Genomic DNA, 6,496 nt, shown 5'->3' with positions numbered 1-6,496 from the left:
ACGATATCCGATGTAGAGCAATATCAGGTTCTAAACTAATTATTTCAGATCAACAATATTAGTCTCTCTTTATCAAATTTGTTTTGAATGTACGACTTGTATTATCAAGTAACACTTTACACAATGAATTACTCTGAAACGACATTGTCGTCTGTCTCGACATCGTCATAGTTTACACTCCACCAGAAGTACACTTTGCTCAAATTGCTGCTTTCATTCACCATGAGAACGAAGAGCCACGAATGTGGAAACATTAGCTACGAATTTATCAGCTGGGTTGCACCTTTCCTTTTCCTACTTCCTCAGTCTTTTTTTTCTTTAACGTTCTCTGCAATTGTTGCAGGTTAGATCAGCCATCGCCGTTCAAGGAAGCCTGAGAAGTCCATTGTGGACAATACAGAGAGACAAGAGACGGAGACATGGAGAGATGGAGAGATGCAGGCAAAGAAAATAAAGAGTATAAATGTCAGGTTTTGCAAACTAGCAGAATTTATGTTACAGATTGGGAGAGATTCCTTCTTGGGTCTTGAAATCTTGCAAGAGAAGATTGGACACAAGTTAAAAGCATCGGCCTCGCTGGAGAATCTCTCATTCTGGGAGAGAGATAAATGCGGTCAATGAACTCCAATTAATCTATTTCAGCACTGAAGGGATCTTTAAACAGGAGCTCTGCGAGCAGAATTCAAACCTGGGCAGGAAAACCTCAATTGAATTTTGAGCCCAACGCTTTAAACACTCGGCCACCGCAGCTGTAAACGGCATGTTCATTCAGATCGGATTCCAAATGGACACATGCTGCTGTTGCAAACGCGCGCATTGATGGTGCTTGGGGTCGAATTCTTACTTGTTACGCTGGAGACCTTGGTTCGATTCCCGATACAATGCAGGATCATTCTGTAACAATGAGGAGCTGAAGAACAAAAGTATACTATTTCGCCCCTCGAGCCTTATGCGCAATTCAGTGAGATCTTGGTTGATATGTAACCTAACTGCATATTATCGCCTTAGCCCCATGTCCCTTAATGCCTTTGGTTAACAAAAATCTATCAATTTCAGTTTTAAAATTAACAATTGAGCTCGCATCAACTGCCGTTTGTGGAAGAGAATTCCAAACTTCTCCCTCCCTTTGCTTGCAGAGGTGTTTCCCAACTTCACTCCTGAAAGTCCTGACCCTAATATTTAGGCTGCGTCCCCGAGTCCGAGACACGCTAACGGGCGGAAATCTTTTTTTTTCTATTTACCCCATCAGTTCCCCTTAATATTTTGAAATGTTCGATCAAATCAGCACTTTATCTACTGAATTCGAGGCAAACCCGAGTTTATGTAATCTCTCCGCGTAATTTAAACTGTGGAGTCCAGGCAACATTCTAGTAAATCGACGCTGCACTCCCTTCATAGCCATTATATCCTTCCTAAGGTGCGTTGCCCAGAACTGAAGGCAATACTCCAGGTGTGGTCGAACCAGAGCTCTGTATAGCTGTATCATAATGCCTATCCCCTTGTATTCTAGTCCTCTGGATATAAAGACCAACATTCCATTAACCTTTTTGAATATTTTTTGTACCTGTCCATGACATTTTAATGATGTATGTTCATGGACCCCTAAGTCTTTTTGGAGCTCCACTGTTTCGAGCTTTTCACCATTTCGAAAGTACTCTGATTTATCCTTTTAGGTCCAAAGTGGATGACCTCACACTTGACGAAATTCATATCGATTTGCCACAATTTTGCACATTCATTTATGATATTAATGCCTTTCTGTAATTTTATGCTTTCATCTGCACTGCTTCCAATGCTGCCCATCTTGGTGTCATCGGCAAACTTGGATATGTGGCTTTCTGTCCCGTCATCTAATATCCGCCTGAATTGGGAAAAATCCAAATTCAGTTTCAATCTCCTCATCTTCTTGAGACATTTTATTTGCTTCATGTGTATTGCGCCGACGAAACTTCGGCATTCAGTCCACTGGAGCTCAAACATCCTCTGGATCTAATTCAGTTCCACCAACAGCAAAACTGAAAAGATGTGAGAAGCCAATTGATGACTTTTCACTAAAAGGAGTAACACATGGGGGCTCGTCCGGGATTTGAACCCGGGATCTCTCGCATAATCATTCAACGAAACCCCCTAAGCGAGAATCATACCCCTAGACCAACGAGCCCCTGATAGTTTAGGTGTGCAGCCAGTGTAAAAGTTCGTTGCGTCTCACAGCCGATCGACCATCCTTTCAGACCTCTTCGATCCATTCAATCTCGTTTTCGATTCGGGAGGACAGCAATATAAAGTTGTACACGAACTATTCCCAGTCACCAATATTAGTCTCCCTTTACCAAATGGCTTTCGAGTGCACGACTTGAGTTATCAAGTAAGACGTTTCAGAATTCGTTGCTCTTAAACTACATTGCTTGTGAGGATACTCAGAGTCGTGTCGATTTATGGCACGCTCTGTTCCCTTTGCATTGCAACCAACACATAGAATTGAATCATAGAAAGCTTACAGCACGGAAAGAGGCCATTCGCGCCATCGAGTCCGTGCGAGATCTCTGCAAGAGCAATCCAGCTTGAACCACTTCCCCGAAGCCCTCCATTTTTGTTTCCTTTCAAGTACTCATCCAGCTCCCCTTTGAAGGCCATGATTGAATCTGCCTCCATCACACCCTCGGGCAGTGCATTCGAGATCCGAACCTCTCGCTGTGTAAAAAAGTTTTTCCTCATGTCACCTTTGGTTATTTTGCCAATCAGCTTAAATCTATGTCCTCTGGTTCTTGACCCTTCCGCCAATGGGAACAGTTTCTCTCCATCTTCCATGCCGAGATCCTTCATGATTTTGAATACCTCTATCAAATGTCTACAAAACCGTCTCTGTTCCAAGGAGAACAACCTCAGATTCTCCGGTCTATCCACGTAAGTAAAGTCCCTCATCCCTGGAATTATGATAGTATTTTTTTTCTGCACCCTCTCGAAGGCCTTCACATCTTTCCTGAAGTGCTGTGTCCCGAACCCCACACAAAATTTCAGTTGTGTTCGAACCAGTGTGTTGTCAAGTTTCATCCTGATTTCTATACTTTTGTACTCTATACATCTATTTATAAAGCCCAGGATCCCGTATGCTTTTTAACCGCTTTCTCAACCTGCCCTGCCACATTCAACGATTTGTACACATAAACCCCTCTTTGTTCCTCTACCGCTTTTACATTTGTGCCCTGGAGTTTATTTTGCCTCTCCTCGTTTTTCCGACCGAAATGTATCACTTCGCATTTTTTGTGCGTTAAATTTCATCTGCCCCGTCTCCGCCCAAGCCACCAGCCTGTCCATATCCTTTGAAGTCCATCACTATCCTTATCATTGTTTACTACTCTTCCAAGTTTTGTTTCATCTGCAAATTTTGAAATTGTGCTCTGTGCACTCGAGTCCAAGTCATTAATATATATCAAGAAAAGCAGTGGTCCCAGCACTGATCCCTGGGGAACGCCACTGTACACCTCTCGCCAGTTCGAAAAACAACAGTTCACCAGTAATCTGTTTCCTGCTGTTCGTCAATTCTGCATTTATGTTGTTTCTGCCCCGTTTATTCCATGGGCCGCAATCTTGATGAGAAGCCTACCATGCGGCACTTTAGCAAACACCTTTTGAAAGTCCACATACACCACATCAACTAAATTGCCGTTATCTATCCTCTCTGTTACCTCATCAAAAAACTCTAACAGGTCAGTTAACCACGATTTGCCTTTAACAAATCCGTGCTGCCTTTCCCTAATCAATCCACCCTCGTCCAAGTGGCTGTTAATTCTGTCCCGGGTTATCGTTTCGAAACGTTTCCCCACCACTGAGGTTAAACTGACTGGCCGATAATTGCTGGATTTAATCGTACACCCTTTTTTGGACAAGGGTGTAACCTTTGCAATTTTCCAGTCCTCTGGCACCACACACATATCTAAGGATGTTGGTAGATTATGGCCAGTGCCTCTGCAATTTCCACCCTTACTTCCCTCAACAACCGAGCATGCATCCCATCCGGACTGGGTGGCTTATCTACTTTAAGTACAGCCAGCCGTTCAAGTGCCTCTTCTTTATCAATTTTTAGACCATCCAGTATCTCAACGATAACTTCCTTTGCTGAGACTCTGTCTTCTTGGTAAAGACAGATACAAAGTACTCATTTGGTACCAAGGCCATCCCCTCTGCCTCCATGAGTAGATCTCCTTTATCGTGCCGAATCGGCCTCACCCCTCCTCTGACTACCCGTTTACTGTTTGCATGCCTGTCGAAGTCTTTTGGATTCCCTTTTATGTTGGCCGTCAGTCTATAGTCATATTTCTCTTTGCCTCTCATTTCCTTTTTCACTTCCCCTCTGAACTCCCTAAATTCTGCCTGGTGAATTAACGCATAAAAAAGTTAGCATTTCTTTCAGCTGGAAACAGAAAGTTACTGGTTGATCAATGGCGATTTGAACAAGTATTCGTCTTTTTTACAGAGTTGAATGAGTTTTGCGAAATTAATACAGTGAACTAATACAGTAAAGTTGAATTCCTGATCGGGAACCGCCTCAGACAGCGCATTACTGCCCATCCCTTGGAAACAAGATACTACCGAAGCTTTGACAACACATCGCAGGTCCCCCTACAAAGTCACAGCTTGCCAGCTGTTCCGAAATTTGGAGCCTGGACAGGGAGTTAAACGCTGGACCTTCAGCTCACTACCCACTTTAAAAGTCTGATACTCTACCGACTGAGCTACCCAGGCTCGATACTACATAAGCTCACTTCGTACATATTCATGGGAGATCTCCGAATTATCATTGCAGCCGTCGAGCAAGGGTGAGGTCCGTTTGATAAAATTCTCAGGAACATGTTGAGGAGAATCCTTGTTTCTGTTGAACATGATGTAAGAAACATGGACAGTGAACTCGTGAGTTTACAATTCTTCTTGTTTGTGCGAAATGTCTTGTCATTCGTTAGCAGCAATTAAAAATAACACTTTACCCAGAGGCTCAAAGGCTGAACTTGTCCCACACGGGAGTTGGAAAAGGCCTCCAGACCTTTCAGCGTATTAACATCTGTAAGCTGAATAATTTCACCCGTGACACATTGAAACCAGGCAGAATATTTCTCTTCCAAATTTTCCCAACACGAAACTTGCAACCGATGAATATCGGCTTAAAGAAAAGAAGAATTGTTTTTTGGTTCTTTAGATTTAAAGATCTCGTACCGGCCCCTTTGCCATATGAGCTGCCGCTAAAAGCCCCCTCTCCCCCTATGAACAAGTAAACTGACACTTGCTATTGAAAGACGGTAGGCCAGAGGAACCCAAATGCCCACATGGGAAAACTAAGAAGTCGATTGTTGACCTCCATACATTTGTCCCACAAGGGCGTATTGTAAAAACGACTGGTTGTTAACAAGATGCGTTATTGAAGACACCATTTCTACCTTGAACTCCGATCAAAATGTTCGGAGTAAAAGGTTTGATTGTTTTAGAAGACGCTCGAACTCACAACCTGGTCATTTCTGGAGCCCATACTGCTATAAATAAGTAACGCACGCTTAACAATTGTGCAACACGAGAGCAGCGAACAACCGACAGCATCAGCGCTCTTGACAAACAGCTTTATTTTCGGTCTCTCAATTATCACTTCGAGATCTTTCTCAAACACAAGCCTCCAATCAAGATGCGATTCGTTAAATAACAATTCCTAAATCAAGAGAGTTTTGATCGATCATGACTAAAGCATGTACAATTTCCTCACCTGTTCCTTTTAATCCCTGGGGTGGAAACCATCAGCTCCTGGAAATTTGTCTATCTTTCGCCTCCTCATTTTCTCCATTGCCATTATTTTACTTGTACTGAATCCCCTTGATTTATTAACAGTTTTCCTCGTGTCTCTGGTATGTTAGCCTCATCCATTTCTGTGACGACCGATGCAAAGTAAAAAGTTAGCAACTCTGCCATTTCCTGATTTTCAATTACAATATCACCTGCATCTGTCTTTAAGCGGTCCACATTACTCTAAGCCTCCCTTCTTTCTCTGAATATACTCGTAAAAATCTTGAGAGTTGTCCTCATTTTCCCTCATAAGTTTTTCTCCTTTTCCCTTTTTGCTCCTCTTGCGATTTTTTTAGTTTCAGCACGACAATAAACCACACTTCGCTGTAAAGTTCGGCTCAATAGTTCTCCAATGTCAGAGCGAGAATTGTCTGAAGCCCTGATTTATTTCATGTCACAAATACAATCACACATAATCATCCTTGTATCAACTCACTGAAGGAGACACAAAGATAAACTCAGCGAGAAATGCAGTCAGTGTCGGGATACACAGGTGAACGGACAAGCGTAATGGACAGAGACAAAACGGCCTGAACCCCCAACAGTGAAGTGTCGCTGATAGATATTAGTGAGGAGGTGGGGGCCCCATCTCATCAATTGGCGCTGTGGCTTAGTTGGTTAAAGCATCTGTCCAGTAAACAGAAGATCCTGGGTTCAACTCCCAGTAGTGCCT

The 6,496-nt window shown here is 42.9% G+C and overlaps 2 non-coding genes across 2 annotated transcripts; one reads left to right on the top strand and one right to left on the bottom strand.

Moving 5' to 3' along the window:
• Positions 1–2,071: 2,071 nt before the first annotated feature.
• trnap-agg (transfer RNA proline (anticodon AGG)) lies at positions 2,072–2,161 on the bottom strand. Its single transcript is given in 2 exon segments — positions 2,072–2,107; positions 2,126–2,161. It is a non-coding gene; the product is annotated as a tRNA-Pro (tRNA).
• A 4,261-nt stretch (positions 2,162–6,422) lies between these two features.
• trnat-agu (transfer RNA threonine (anticodon AGU)) lies at positions 6,423–6,496 on the top strand. Its single transcript has one exon. It is a non-coding gene; the product is annotated as a tRNA-Thr (tRNA).

This window comes from Heptranchias perlo, chromosome 20 (assembly GCF_035084215.1).
Source record: "Heptranchias perlo isolate sHepPer1 chromosome 20, sHepPer1.hap1, whole genome shotgun sequence".
Classification (NCBI taxonomy): Eukaryota; Metazoa; Chordata; class Chondrichthyes; order Hexanchiformes; family Hexanchidae; genus Heptranchias; species Heptranchias perlo.
The sequence above is the reverse complement of the archived record's forward strand: the minus strand, read 5'-3'. Positions and strand labels throughout refer to the sequence as shown.